This window comes from Stegastes partitus, unplaced genomic scaffold (genome assembly GCF_000690725.1).
Source record: "Stegastes partitus isolate 25-593 unplaced genomic scaffold, Stegastes_partitus-1.0.2 Scaffold65, whole genome shotgun sequence".
Classification (NCBI taxonomy): Eukaryota; Metazoa; Chordata; class Actinopteri; family Pomacentridae; genus Stegastes; species Stegastes partitus.
This window is the reverse complement of record NW_007577796.1, coordinates 763,671-778,188: the sequence shown is the minus strand read 5'-3', so window position 1 is coordinate 778,188 and position 14,518 is coordinate 763,671. Positions and strand designations below refer to the sequence as shown.

At 45.3% G+C, this 14,518-nt stretch overlaps 1 protein-coding gene across 1 annotated transcript in view; it reads left to right on the top strand.

The window, feature by feature from the left end:
- The window catches only part of plxnb2b (plexin b2b), a 123,370-nt gene that overhangs the window by 22,902 nt on the left and 85,950 nt on the right, over positions 1-14,518 (top strand). The window contains exon 2 of the mRNA XM_008276119.1: positions 1,621-1,807. The gene's annotated coding sequence lies outside the window, so the exon portion shown is untranslated. The remainder of the gene's footprint in view (positions 1-1,620; positions 1,808-14,518) is intronic.

Genomic DNA, 14,518 nt, shown 5'->3' with positions numbered 1-14,518 from the left:
AGTGCCGTCACATTTTTTCCCCTCCTACTGGTGCAAACAGACAGTTTCTCATGTCTGTTGTGGCTGTCACAGCACCATTTTTCATAAAATCCTGGCCCTTCAACCCCAGCTCCTGCCTTTGTATACACTAGTCTCAGCCACAGGCTCTTAACCACAGGCCTGGTCTTTTCCATTTCCATTCCAGCCCTCCCTCCAGCCTGTCACCCAGCAGCCCCTCCATGCCTGTTCCCAGGCTAGGGGGCTTACTTTGAAGGATAATGGATGTGGCCAGTTGCAGCTGCTCAGCAGCAGGGCACTATCATAGGAGTTATCTAAGGGCCTGAGAGTGGCCTGTGATGAATGGCTTGGAGCTGTGTGTCTCCACCGATCAATAAGCCACTAGCACCCAGATGAGCTAGATGCCCCCTTGCTCTCCACTCCCCCCCGTGCACACATATATCTCCCTCTCATAATCTACCACTATGTTTGTGAATTTTTCCCTCCAATTCATGGCCTGAATTGGGCCATTGATCTTTTATCCTTGGCTTGTTTTAAATAAAGGACCAGTATCTCCTCTCCACCCAAGCATGCAGGCTTTCTGACAGCAGTTATTGCTACACTGGCGGCAAAGCTCACAAACATTACTTTAGTCTGATCGAAGGGCTGTAATCGGAGAGGGAGAGAGAGAAAATGAAGAAGGGAGTGTATGAATCTGCAACCCCCGCTCCTGGATCACCGCTGAGGTTTCCATTGCAAGGCTGATGCAAACAGAGGTCCCATGTGGACGTACACACTTGTAATGCAGACAAACACACACGCATACACCAAACAGTCTTGCTGTCAGGGCTCATTGAGCGCAACCTGTCCCAAAGCACCCGGAACAGCCCCACCCAGCCTGATTTGAAATGGGATGTTTTCGTCATTGTCTCAGTGCTGTGCACACGTGTATGTGAGGTCTCTCCAGACCACCAAAGTGTGTAAATTTGTATTTCTACTGCACAACAACAGGTGTGTCATAGCTACTGTATGTGTTAGTTTTTGATCTGTTTTTTTTTTTTTTTTGCTCTACGCTCTGCTGGTGAGGGATTTGCGATGAAAAGAGCCGACTGGAAATCTCTCTGCCTCTCTCTCTTTCTCCCCTCCAGGGACTTTCACTAGTCTGTATCCTTCTCTTTTCCTCCTCGTCTCTCACTTCTCCTCCCACTTCGCTCCTCTTCTCTCCCCCTCTAGCTCTGATCTTGCCTCTGATCTACTGTTGTCTCTGTCACAAAGAGCAGATTCTCAGCCTGGTAATTGCATGTCTGCCGGCCACCACACCTGTTGCTGTCATTGCAGCGTTGTAGGAGAGAGGGGAGGCCGATGCCCTCTGGCCTCTACGACTCCTAACCCCTAACCACCACCTTTGCTGCGGGTGTAAACCCCCAGGAATTCGGGAGTGGGTTTCGCTCAGTGTGTATTTGTGTGGCATGGGGCGCTCTCACAGTTGATTTGTGTTTATCTGTAACCTTGAGCTTCACCTCTAGCATGTGTATCCGTGCAAATGCATGTGTGTGTGTGTCTTCTCAAACCTGGCCAGTGCTGACAGTTTACTCTCTCACCCCCTAATCCTCTCCACCTCCTCTCCTCTCTCCCCTTATCCAGAGCCCAGGCCCTTAATGAAGCTGGGGGTCAGCGGCAGTGTGCGGCTAATTGGCCAAGTTCGCCTGGGGCTCCGGCTGCCTGTGATTGAAGTGTCCAGTGAGCGCCCACTGTGCAGCCACCGCTGCACCCTACTCTGTTTTACTCCAACAGCCAAGACGCTCGCTGCACCTCTGCCGGCCTCTCCCTAGTGAGTAGCACCCGAGGTCATTTTATTTTCACTTACACTCCCTGTGCTTTGGCCAGTTTTCTCTGTTCTTGTACTATTTTTGTGCAAAGAAGAGTCCTCAGGCTCCGGCTATTTTCTGGATCGCCAGTCTTGCATGTCATACCAAGTTTTTGTAATGGTCTTACAAACATTTATCTTTTGTACCTCATTTTTCTAAACTTCTGTCTGTCTCCTCTTCCTCTCTCTCTCTGTATTTTTTTCTTTGCTAGACTTTCATTCCCACACTTAGTCCCAGCATTTTCTCACTTTCCTTGGCTTACGCTGCCCTCACACTCTTTGTCCTCACTTGCCACAGTGGGATTTGGGCAATTACCATGGTCCGCCATTGGCCAGCCTCCAGAAAAAAACAACTTCCAGCCCTTATTTCTCTCACGATGGGGCCAACAGTCCCAGCTCTGGCCAAGCTGCATCACGCTGTTGACCGAGGCGATGGCACGGGGGTGTCTCTAATTAGTCGAGCCTCCTCTTTCTACTCGTTAAGGCAGTCCCGACTCCAATTGTTTGGCTGTCAGTGCAAGAGCAGAGGTAAAGAAGCAGTAGTGAGCTCCAGGGAAAGGACTGAGCAGATGGGGTGTGCAGAGCAGAGGGAAGGCATTGAGGCAATAGCTCTGCTACCCAACAGATAGTTGACCATCTCACCTGGGAGCTATGCAGGCAGCGCTCTGCACCCAAGTGCCACAGTACACCAGTAGTAACATTGTTTTGTTATTGTGCTAATAGAAGTGGAACATAGCTGGCTAGTAAATGGTCAACACTGTGTTCTATATGTCAAGAAACAATGGTCCAATTATAAGTCAAGTCTTAGCCTACAAGTTGGGATAAATTACATTCTGTCAAAACTTTATTTGCACACCAGTAGGTTTTTTCAGGATTGTTTATTATGGGATGTGAGTAATTAAATCAGCTCTGATGCTCATTAAATGATTATCCCCAGCAAGAAACTGCTACTGTAACACTTTTATACAGACAGTTGTAAAAACTTCTTCTGTTCACATTTCATTAAAGAGTGGAGAAACCACATTCCCCATGACTCACTCAGTCAATGAGATAAATGAAAAAGGTGAGCAATAATAACATGTAAATGCAAATGATGTATTTGGGTTTACCCACTGTTCATCACTCCATCTTAAACTGTTTCCGTGGTGTACTTTAAATCCCAGAGCTGCCACAAAGCCTCAGGACTTGCTGGTTTCCTAGGGTGTTACACTTGTCCATCTGTGGAGTGCTTAGCTTGACAGATGACTCCTTTTCTCGCTCATCTTCGCCGTAATCAGCTGTTTGCTTAGGTCATAACTCTTGTGCTCCACTTTCCCTCACATTTCCTTCAGTGTAGCCTGCCAGCCAGCCTGTCTGCCTACTGGTGTTAAAGATAAACACAGCATGGCTTGTTTGAAATGTAGGCTAGGGTGGCTGTTTTAGCTTTGCTGAATTAATAGAACTTGTGAGGAGAGATGCCTTTGCTCAAAGTACGTAAGCTGCACTTGTGACTCAAAATACAGCACATTATACATTCACACTACCTATTTTTAGAGTTTTCTCTGTTTACATCCCTTTGTTGCTCGTAAACTTTGTCTCACATCCCAGAAGATGGTGTAAATGTCATGGTAATGACATGCTTTTTGGTATCCATGTGGATTAGGAGGTGTCAATCATTTCTACCATGGGGCTTTGCCTTGGTGCAACCTCTGAGCAATGAGCTACTTGAATGAATTTGGATGCACTGGGACAAACAAATGAAACAAACATTGCTTGTCTTTTCTTTTGCAAAAGTGAGAGTGGAGTTTATGATTTTCTATTCCCTTGTGCAACACTGACCTTTTAATCTACTGCATTACTTTTAAATACTTTGAATGTTAATCAGCGCAGCCAGCTAGCTGCTCTCGCATTCTTATGTGAGATACTCCTTTTCGTTTACCAATTTAATTGTGTTTCTTTGAAGTATTCAGCAAAAACAGGTAAACAAGGCCATTTAATGGATGGTAATACCTTTGACACGTAATATTTCAAAGAGAACGCTCATAGAAAATATTGTTTTTTTGAAAAAGCTCCACATTTGTTTAGAATATTGCTGATGGCGATACCCAAACTGTGGCACTTTTGAAGTTGGTTCAGGTTAATCAAGCGAGGAGAGAGCTGTCCAACATCAAAAGTCCTTTCTATGATATTCAAAATGACTCAGAATTTAAGTATGCATCCCCAGAGATGAGAGTGAATAATTCATTTGTCACACTAAATCAAAGTGATGATCCTAACTTTACTGCCTGTGATCTATTGAAACTCTGAAATTGTCACAGTAGTTTGTCAGATGACAATGTGTCATGTAATCTGAAGCCCACTGCTATGGTAAGGTCAGGGTGGGAAAAATGCATGTGTTCAAATACCTTCATGGTCCCGCTGTGTGTTTTCTTCTTATGAGCCTCAGAGAATCACTCCTGTTTAGTTTTCTCCACGGTGATAAACGTACATTCAATTTTTGGGCTTTAAAAATTCATCATCACGAATGCGAGGTATTTCATTCTGACACCTTCAGAATGTGTAAATATGGTTTAAAAATGCTGCTACTCCCTCCAGAAACACCTGCCAGATGATAAACTTAATCACTGCAGGCCAACGCAGACACAAGGCCCTCACCGCCGGCACAGGATTGGTTTTTGCTCATCGAACATGGCAAATGCCACGTCCTTGCGGTACCAAAAATAATATAAAACACCTTGTTCTTGACTCATCACCCCTGCCCTTCCTATTGCAAGCTCCCCCAACTCCTACATGGTTCTGCAGCCCTCCAGTTTTCCATCGCCCCCTGTGAATATCCAAGCTGTCGAGGCTGACTGGGCTGAACGTTTTCTTGCCAGGGCACAGTTGGAACAGATCCGGCCTCCGGGCCACATATACTGCTCCACTCCAGCCCCTGCAAACAAGGCCTGCCCTGTGCAGCTGTCATCTAAATGCTAAGCGCTTTGGATCACCACGGAGGATTCCTTTTGTACATACTTATTTGTGTTTCTTTTTTATTTTTTTTTTAAAGACTGCTTGTCTTTTTTGGAGCATGATAGTTTACATGCTTTATAGCTTGCTGAGCGTGAGCCTCTGTTTGAGCTCATTTTGCGAATCATTGAATTTGCACTGAATCATCATTTGTTAATCAACAAGGTGTACAGCTGCAGAAATCTGTATAGATGATGCAGATGCTTTATGTTTAGTTCGTCTGTTTTGAGGATTATGGGCTTCTACTCAGAGACATGTTTTTTTTTTTTTTTCTTTTTTTTGAAGCCACAAGGTACTGTAATGGTTATCTCTCAGATGATGGTATGAGACCTGTCTGCTGAGTTAATCGTCCCATCTGCACCCTTGGGGGCTGAGAAATGTGGCCGTCAGGCTTTATGGGAACATAAGCTGAACAGCGAAGCCCACTTTAAGGCAAGGCACGTTGAGAGACAGATTCCAGACGAGACTCTCAAACTGTTTCATGTCAAATCCACAGACATACAAATCTCCACAATGATCTGCCAAGTTTCTGCAGAATTCACTGGAGCAGGAATAGCAGAATTTCACACCCCCGCCCTGAGCCGCTGCTCCCCTCCTCTCACTCATCACTGGACGCCGCTTGGCAGCAGAGGGTGATGGGAAACATCTGTGAAAGTCAGTGTGTGCGCGCGCATGGTTGAATACAGTCACCCGATAAAGAATTTTGTTTTTACATATATTTTTTACTATTATTTTTTTGATGGCATCTTTTACACTGCTGGCAGATGAGTCAGTTATTTTTTTAAAAACAGACTTCATAGTGGAATGAATGAAATATGAACGTAGATACAACATACAAACTGTTTGAGTAGTTAAAAGGCTCCAGGGCTGATGTTTTCGAATTGATCCTGCAGCCCCTTTGGCAGATAAACGAGCAGGAGCGAGTCGGGGAAAAGAAGAGATAATAATGCGCTTCCTTTGCTGCTAAATTACTTCCTGTTGCTGACAAAAAGGAAGCACCATATTGGCTTCAGTTTCCTATTTTTACTTTGCATTGGTGGTTGAGTGGTATATGTTAGGGAAAAAAATACTATGAGAGAATGATTCAGCAGGTCCTCTGGATGCTCCTCTGCAGCTGCCAGAGATGTGACTGCTCAGAGTCACTGAAGTCTCTTTTATTTGGGTGTGCGGTGCAATATAAATAATGAAATGGAGCCCGTAATTGGTGGTTCTTGGTAATTAGGACCAAGCTGTCAGCTAGCGAAGTTGCCTCAGTCTGATGGCGCTGCAGCTAGGGCAGTAATTACTATTATCTATGGGGTTTGTTGACACAACAATAATCCCATTCTTACACCAGGATAGTGGGGCTTATGTTTACTGTCCCCATTTCAAGAGGTTCTGTGACAATAATACAGGCGACGTAAATCTTCACATATTTGTGTTAATGCCTGTCAAGTGGCCGACATCAAACCATTGCCGTTCAGGGAAAGGGAGACCCCTGTTCTTGAATTTTCTGCTCAGTGAATATGTGAGGAGCTCGTCCATATTTTCATTAGTCAAACAGTTTGACTTTTTCCCTGGAAGCAGTGTGACGCCCAACCATAAACAGCATTATCAACCATCTCAGCAGGTTTTCTAATACCCCTGTAATCCTGTCATTTCATTCATGGATACCGCCAGGGTTATTCTGGGCTTGGAGCGTATCTGCCCGCCTGTCTCTGCTCCTCTGTGTGAGAGATTGGATTCCCCAACTCCCCTCCTGCTTCTACCTTGCCCCACACACACACACACACATACACACACACACACATGTTCATGCCCAAGTGTTCGCTCATCTCTTGTCAGATCATCATGGTGTAAATGGGCTGGTCAGACCCGATGATATATAGGGGTAGAGGACAATGGCACAGTATGCCCTGTGTAGGGGATGATTCCTAGTTGCGGGTAATAACTTGCCCTCGCTGAAGTGAAATCCTGCTCATCTGGCTCAAGACTTACAAGCACAGCATTTACCCCATGAGTTGAAGAAAGTGAATAGCCTCAAAACCGCAGCACCCAGGTGACATTTCCTTTTCTTGCTATCATGCGAAGTAATGAACCTGCCGGAGACTTCCATGACTTTATGCAAGAAGGTGTCGAGTGTGATTATTGGGTGAGTGGAAGGGAGCAGCGAGGGAGAGCAAAGGGTAGATGAGTTGCTGTTTTCATCTATACAGTTACACACAACACACAAATTGCATTGGCTCTGAATTAAACATGTGGCACCTCATTGCTTGAGGCGTGATGGACATTCAAACATATTGCAAGACAGAGAAAATGGCTTTTTAAGTAGGCTATTTATGGTGCAGATATTGTATTCATTTTATTATAATAAAACATCCATTACACTCTGAGTGAACGGCATGGGGAGGTGAGGCCGGCAGAGTGCAGCTCAATGTAATAACAACTGTGCGTCTGCTCTAAATGAGCCAAGGAAAAGAGCAGGTTCCTGTAGATATTAGTTTCCTTTGTAGGGGTGCTCAGATCTGGTGATATGCTTCGTGAGGAGTAATAAAGAAATATATCTGTTTTTATTGTGCCTTGGCGACAGAGTTATGTTTAGAGCTAGTATAAAGAGCTGGAACATGGCGTAAAATGATATTATGGCCCATTAGGTGGGACCCGAGCTAAGCGTCGCTAGCGGTAACCGAGGACTGGGGGTAATGGGGCCGCGGCGTATTGTCTGTGATCTGCTCTTTCACTTCTCTCTGATTGAATCGTCTACATCACTGGCACTCCATCTCCTGGGGAACCGCAGTAGACAAGGTGATATTGGCTGAAGACATCACTCTGTCAAACCTAGGAGATAAGAGAATAAGGCGGGGGAATTGGAAGGGGGGCGTTTTTGAAATGTAAAGGAAAGGTGACGTTTGGGAATTATAGGTAGATCATTGTGTCGAACGAACAGGTCCCAAGGTGCATAGTTGTTTCCTTTTGGAATCAAAATCATCTTGCTCTGTCTCTGGCTGTTGCAATGAGATAACAATGAACTTGGCTCATTTTAGTTGGAGGAAAACCTATTTGTTGTCCAGTTTTCTCTCATGTGGTTTAGGTCTGCTTATGCTGCAGTACAGCCTTAATGACTGGCTGCCCTCAAGGTTCTTGGTTTCCTGACCTTGTACCTCTGTCTGTCTGGTCCAGTTCTCTACAGAGCTGACCCTCTGCTGGTGGGGCTTTCCCCAGTGGGTATCAGTGGGAGGGGTTAGAATTATATTAAGGTGCTGTTCTTTCTAGCAGAGCCTCTCGCATGCCCTTCCCCTAGGACCCACTCTTGCTCGACTTACTGTAGGGGAGGGTTTCCAGCAGGGGAGAGGACATAAATTACCATACCTGGCTTCTCAGGCTTCTCCTGCTTGAGGCTGATCTACACTGAGAACTCTCCTGTAAACCCAGCCTCACCTCTATCTCTTGTCGAGCTACACCTTTCCAGTTGCGTGCTGAATAGGCAAGGCATTGTGTTGAGTGGCATAGTTTATCTGTTGTACTGCGCAGCCAGTATGGGGGCTCAGGAAGTAATGTGAACCAAGCAGACGAAGAATTCCAGGCATCTTGAATGGAACCAGATGTGTGTTCTTTCACTCAGTTTCACATTGTGGGCTGTTGCTGATTCTACTAGTGTATGAGACACAAAGACATGCATATATATATACTCCTGGATGCATACTTGCACACATACATGCAATCACTAAAAGCCTGCAGGGTAGACTGGCTTTCATAACAGAACAAGATGGTATGATAAGAAATGAGAAAATGTTACTGCTGACTTGTTTATGATTGAATACCATGCAGACCTAGAAGCCTTGTTCCCTTCACATAGATTGCCACTCTGCTGCTTGTACATGTCTGTGCATGTTGGTCTGTATTGACCCTGAGATTAGGAATACACACATCAACCATTTGCATTTTAAGACACTTTGCCAAGTTTGAGCATTCTTGTTTTTATTTGCAAGTCGATGTTAATTACCTGAAACCCCAGAGGAATGTCACAAAATGCACAACCTAAAGTACTACCACTAACGAGTGTAGAAAGAGTCCTGCTGGAGGGATGTAACATGTTTTTTTAGTACATCGTAAATCACAAGCTGTTCAACTGCTTTTCCTTTTACCCTAATTTTCTATGACCTCTGTAGTGTCAATCATCTAATTGAGACAAAATAACTCTGAAATAGTCAAGTACCCTGTTCAGACTTGAAGATCTTGACTAAGCATTCAGTAAAAACGGTCCTGTTGGATGGATGTCACTTATTTGTTTAGTACACTATAAATCACAAGCTGTTCAACAACATTGTTTGAGGCTATAGTAAACCATGCCAAGCCAAGCCAGCAACCAGCTGGGACTGTAAATGACATGTATTAACGTAACTAATTATACCTGCGCTTTTCATGCTACAACAAGTAAATACATCCACTAAGAAAATGTACATGGCTTTGAACTTGAAATAGTGAAAAGTGAGAATATATTTACATGTCTATGTCAACTATTTGCTTATTTCAGTGCCACCTGCTGCCAGTTTAAAATCTGAAAACACTGCAAGTGTTGTAAAATGGTTAACATCACCAGCTGGTGTCTGGCATTTCACCCACATTGCGTAAGTGTTGACCCCAGGCCTTTGGCTAAAGCACTTAGATGGTTCCGGCACCATCACACAAAGACTTTTCAAATTTATTCCGCGTCCAAAGACTTGTTTCTCCATCTTCTTGGCTCTGCTATACCATCAAAGGAAGTGGTGTTCATTGGCCGGGGTTTTGCTCGCAGGAATGTGTGACTAAGTGTGTGCGTGCTTGTTGCCTGAACATGTAGGCCCGTATCAGCCATCACCACAGGAAATGACCGGCCGTTTGCTTTGAAGTCCCAGCAGAGTTTTTCATTATTCCCACTATCTCCGGAGACACGAGGCGGCAGACCCGCCCCTCCTCCTTACAGACCCCGCTCTGCACTCACCCTCTGTTGCTCCCCACTCAGAGCTGTGCCACCAAATGCCTGTTAGAATGCAGAACAAGCGTCTATTAGCATAGAGAATGGGAGTGCTGGTCGCCACAGGGCACAAATCCCACCACTACCCCCTCACTTCTACACACCATACTTGCCTGAAAAGGCTGAGAGGGCACGTGTAATTGCATTTTCTTCTCCCTGTGCAGAACCTCAATGAAAGATACGGGGAATTCTAAGATTCCCCAACCTTGGCCCATCCTTCCACTTCCTCTTTCTTGGTTATTCCCACTTGCTTCAGCGCACACCTCCCTCCCGCCTTTCAGACCTCCACTACTTCTGCTTACGCTTCTAGCATGTCGAAATGTGTGGCGCGTGGAGATGAAATTAATTGGATTCAAGTGTAGAGGTATTCAGCCCCCCATGGTGTACTGCTGTGTGAGGTACGGTTGGCACAAACTCGCCAGAACTTGCTGCAAGACCGACAGTTGCTCTGCTGCCAGTTTTTTGCCAATCTGGAGCCTCGCTTCCTACACACAGTGTTACATGGATTCAAATCTTTTTGCACAGACGCTATAATAAACACTAGTCTCCCACACGCGCCAACAACACAACAACCATTTTTCTCCAGTGGTTCATACAATATATATGTACAACTTTCTGTGCAGGGAGGCAGATGTGTTGTTTATCTGCCAGTAGGGCGCATGCCAAGGCAGCATGCCTGGGCTGGGTGTGGTTGAAATCTGGGTTAGGAAATCCCTTGTCGAGGTTATTACATGCAGAAATGCTAATGAAGCTTTTGCTCCAGTAATGGCATTACCAAATGGAAACACTAACCCACATGTTCTAAATGAGCACCACAATTTACTGTGACAAAATCCTAGTGACTAAATATCTAGTCTTCGAACATCAGCACAATCTGGATCATGTATGTTAGTGCAAGCTTTTATAGGAAAAGCAGAGACTTTCTGCTTCAGTCTATGTGTGTGAAGTAACTTGGCGAAAGCGTCTTAAAGTTGGCATATTGAGACCTGTGCCAATACGGTACTTAAGTATTAAACCTGTTATGCAAAACTCCCTTTTCATTTGCCAAGATATTCAAAACTTCTCAGTGCTTCAGTGTTTTATGTCGTATTAAGACAAGCAGCAATAAGAGGATGAAAAATTCAGGTTAACCAAGTGGTTTCAGGCACTGACCGTGAACCGCAAAGTCCTTGGTTTGGTTCTAAGTGGGGATCTCTGTTGCATGTTGCTCCCCATCTTTTTTACTCAAATTTTCTAAATGGGGCACAAAAAATTCAAAATAAATAGCGAGAGTTTTCTAGTTAAGACTGAAAATACTGACAAAACATTCAGTGGCAGTGACTCTCGCTATATAAACATTTCTGTAAACAGGGCCACAGACACATTTCAGTCAGAAGTGAAAAAGCATTGAGGTTCAATACACAGCCTTGCTCTGTCCAGCTCTTCTATTATGTGTGTGAAGCCTGTCTTATGGTGTTATAAATGCCTCCTCTGTCCAAAGGTTGCTGTTTGTTCCCCCCTTGCTGTCTGATCAGTGCTGTGTGGCTGTGGCTTCTTGACTTCTCTGTTTGGCCTTCTCTCTCGTCCTGCTGGCTGGCTTTGTCTGATTTATGACAGTCTGGAGCTAATGGTACAGAACCAGGATTTGTGTCTGTGGTGTTGTGACTGGACCGGTGCCGGCTCATTGGCCTCCTCGCTTCTCTCTGTCTCTCTCTCTCTCACTTGCTCCCTCTGGATGTGGTGAACGACGGAGGGAGATGGCCGGTGAGCGACTCGGCTGTTGATCAGCATCCCCGCGCTCCAAGTCATTCGTCTTCATCCCCCCCCTCCCCCCTTTCCGCCAGAGGAACCAGGCTGCAGACTGGCGGGGGAGCCGACTCACCTTCAGACAAGGCCACCAGACCTTGCCTCACCTTTCATCCCTTTTCATCCCTCATACTCCCCCAGCTCGTCCTCTCACACGCTCACACATCCCCTCACTCTCTGTTCCTCTGTGTCGGCGCTCAAGATTGGGGCCAGGCGGCAAGGCAGGCAGGGGGCCTTGTATGTGGAACTGTGTTAATTAGCACGGGAGTCTGGAGACGAAAGCCACGTTATCTACTGCCACAAACCCCCTCCTCCAAAAACCCCCTCATCTCTCTCCTTTTTCCGTTCCTCTCTCCCTTTCTCCTCGTCTCTGGAGGTTGCTTCCATCATGCCGTTTGCGTCGCCAGGTTTGTGAAGGATGTCGCTGCCAGCTGTCTTTTCATGGACGGCTGCCAACCTCTCTCCATATCTTCCGTCCGTTGTCATTTCCTCGTTTATTCCCATCTCTCGCTCTCTTTTTTTCCCCACCTTCCGCTGTTTATCTGTTAATGAACTCTGTGTCTCGAGCCCGATCCTCTCTTGTCTCAGGGAGGTTTTTTTTTTTTTTTTATAAAAAAGGCGAGGACAGGGTGTTATGGAGCGCTCACTGGCACATTGGCGCAGTTGTACCAAGGTCGGGCAGGGCGGAGAGCGCCCAGGTCGGCAGACAGTCTGTGTCCGTCGTACCATGCCAGCTCTGCAATCTGTGAACAGTGTGTTAAGAACAAAACAGACACTCCATTTCCCTGTCGGCCTGGTGGCGTTTGCCTTCTTCAGTGGCCCGATAAAGGTCAGGAGAGCACGAGCACACAAAGAGAGTTTTATATCCCATCTGAACAATGAGAATCCCAATCGATCTGCAGCTTCTGCACAACCTTCCTCTCTTTCCACCCGGCCAAGAAACATATTTTCTGCGTGGAAGCAGTCCTGCCATGGCGCCTTCGCCCCTGATTGAGTTCTTTGCACTGTGGGTGAATTGCAGCAAATTCCATTTGTGAGTTTTAGATAGAAAGAGATAGTGAAAGACAGAAGCAGTGGGCAAGGCGATCTGTTATTGTACATGTGTCTGAGCCATTTAATGTAGACTTTAGAAAGCATGGCTAATGTAGCCCACACAAACTGCCTATCTCATTGAGTCAAAAAGGAGGGATTTTCCTGCGTGTCTAGACTTTGAATTTATCTATCTGTGTGGCTTCTTGTCCATCTGTGAGCGTGAAAATGGATCCATTTGTTTGTATGTCTGTGTTTTAGTTGCTGAGTAGCCCTGCCTCCCATGGTGTGTGAGAGCTGTTAAGCTCTGCACTCTATTTGACCCTGGCCTCCTCTGAGGTGTCATAGTGAGCCAAGTGTCTAACAGATGTATGCCAAATAAAGACATGAAATCCCTCCCCCCTGTGAAAATGAAACAATCCCTCCTACGTGTACACACGGACAGTGCAAGTACAGTGAGTCGGTCAATCCTTTTGTTCACACTTCATAACTTTTGCTCCTGAGAATTCTGGTTTCATAAATTAAGCTCACTTGGCCTTTGATCATATCAATTAATCTGCCTTGGCAGTGCTTTATGAAGGACACACTGTGCAAGGCTAATTGTGCCTTTAAACCAGACACATTTGAGAATTTCCATGTCATTAGTAACCCTTCTACAAATCTGAGAAAGGCTCTCTTTCTTCAAAACTATTTCTGTTCGTCTTTGTTGTTCTGTGTTTTTTTATCTGCCTGTTTTTCCATTATCTGCCTCTATTTGTCCTTCTAAACCCCAAGAACCCTCCCTATAGTATTCCTCCCATAGTTTGGAGTGCTTTTGAGAATTAGAGATTTAAATATCCTCTCATTGATGAAGTACTTTGATACCCTTGTTAGAGTGAGCTGATTCCACCATCAGGGGAATTAAGGCCGCTTTTGTACACTGAAGCTCGATGCCATGCAGCGCTGTGATAGTGCCTTCTCTCTGAGAAATAGAGGAACTGGGACAGAGAGGGTGGGAGGGAGCATCTCTCTGATCTTCTGCCTCTCTCAGAACCATCTGTCTGGTGCTGGCCCAACATTCTGCGCCGCTTAGTATTAGCACTTACAAATATATACATTTCTCACATCTAGCTTTTGAGAGAAGTCATACCCCTCGCTGAGATATGCTCACACAGAGATGGGGAAAGCGAGAGCAGATTGGAGCTGGGCAGAGCTGTGGCAGCGATGCCTGCCATTGCTTCATTGATGGGAGGGGAGGAAAGGAGGCAGGGGGTGCACACGATTGAATGGATAATGGAATCAGGACTAGGGATTGGCTGTGTGATCAGGGCTTGTCATATATCCCAGACTGACTAATGGAATATGTTTGTTTCCAGCAGCTTGATATCACAGCAAGCAACATTAACTCTGAATACTGCCTGGTGTATGTGCATATGCATCAGTTCTACTATTACGCTGATATTTCCCATAAGTGTGCATTACCAAAAGGGTTTACATGGCAGCATTGTAAAGTATTGTGATGAAAATGAAGCTCAAAGCCTTTGAATACCCACTCTAAACATGTACAAGTATGCATTTAGTTTTTATTTATTCCATGTTTGTCAGATCACTGCTGCTGTAAAAGAGGTGCTGTTGCTCTGTTAGGTACAGATAGAGGTTTAAGAAGTTTTGGGGCACATGCAAAGTGATATTCACAAATGCTAATAAGCTACATGCAGCGTAGCACTCCTCCTGTCAGTTGTCAGTGCTAGGTAAGCTTCTGAGTCGTATACAGCAGGATGATTTGGTGTTAAGTCTGTCTGCTCCTTTTTTTTTTTTTTTTTTTTTGTTGAGATATATCTTGGGGTGAGCAGCTTTTATCCAAGGCTTCCATTTCTCTTTAGAAGCTGGTGACTGACTCT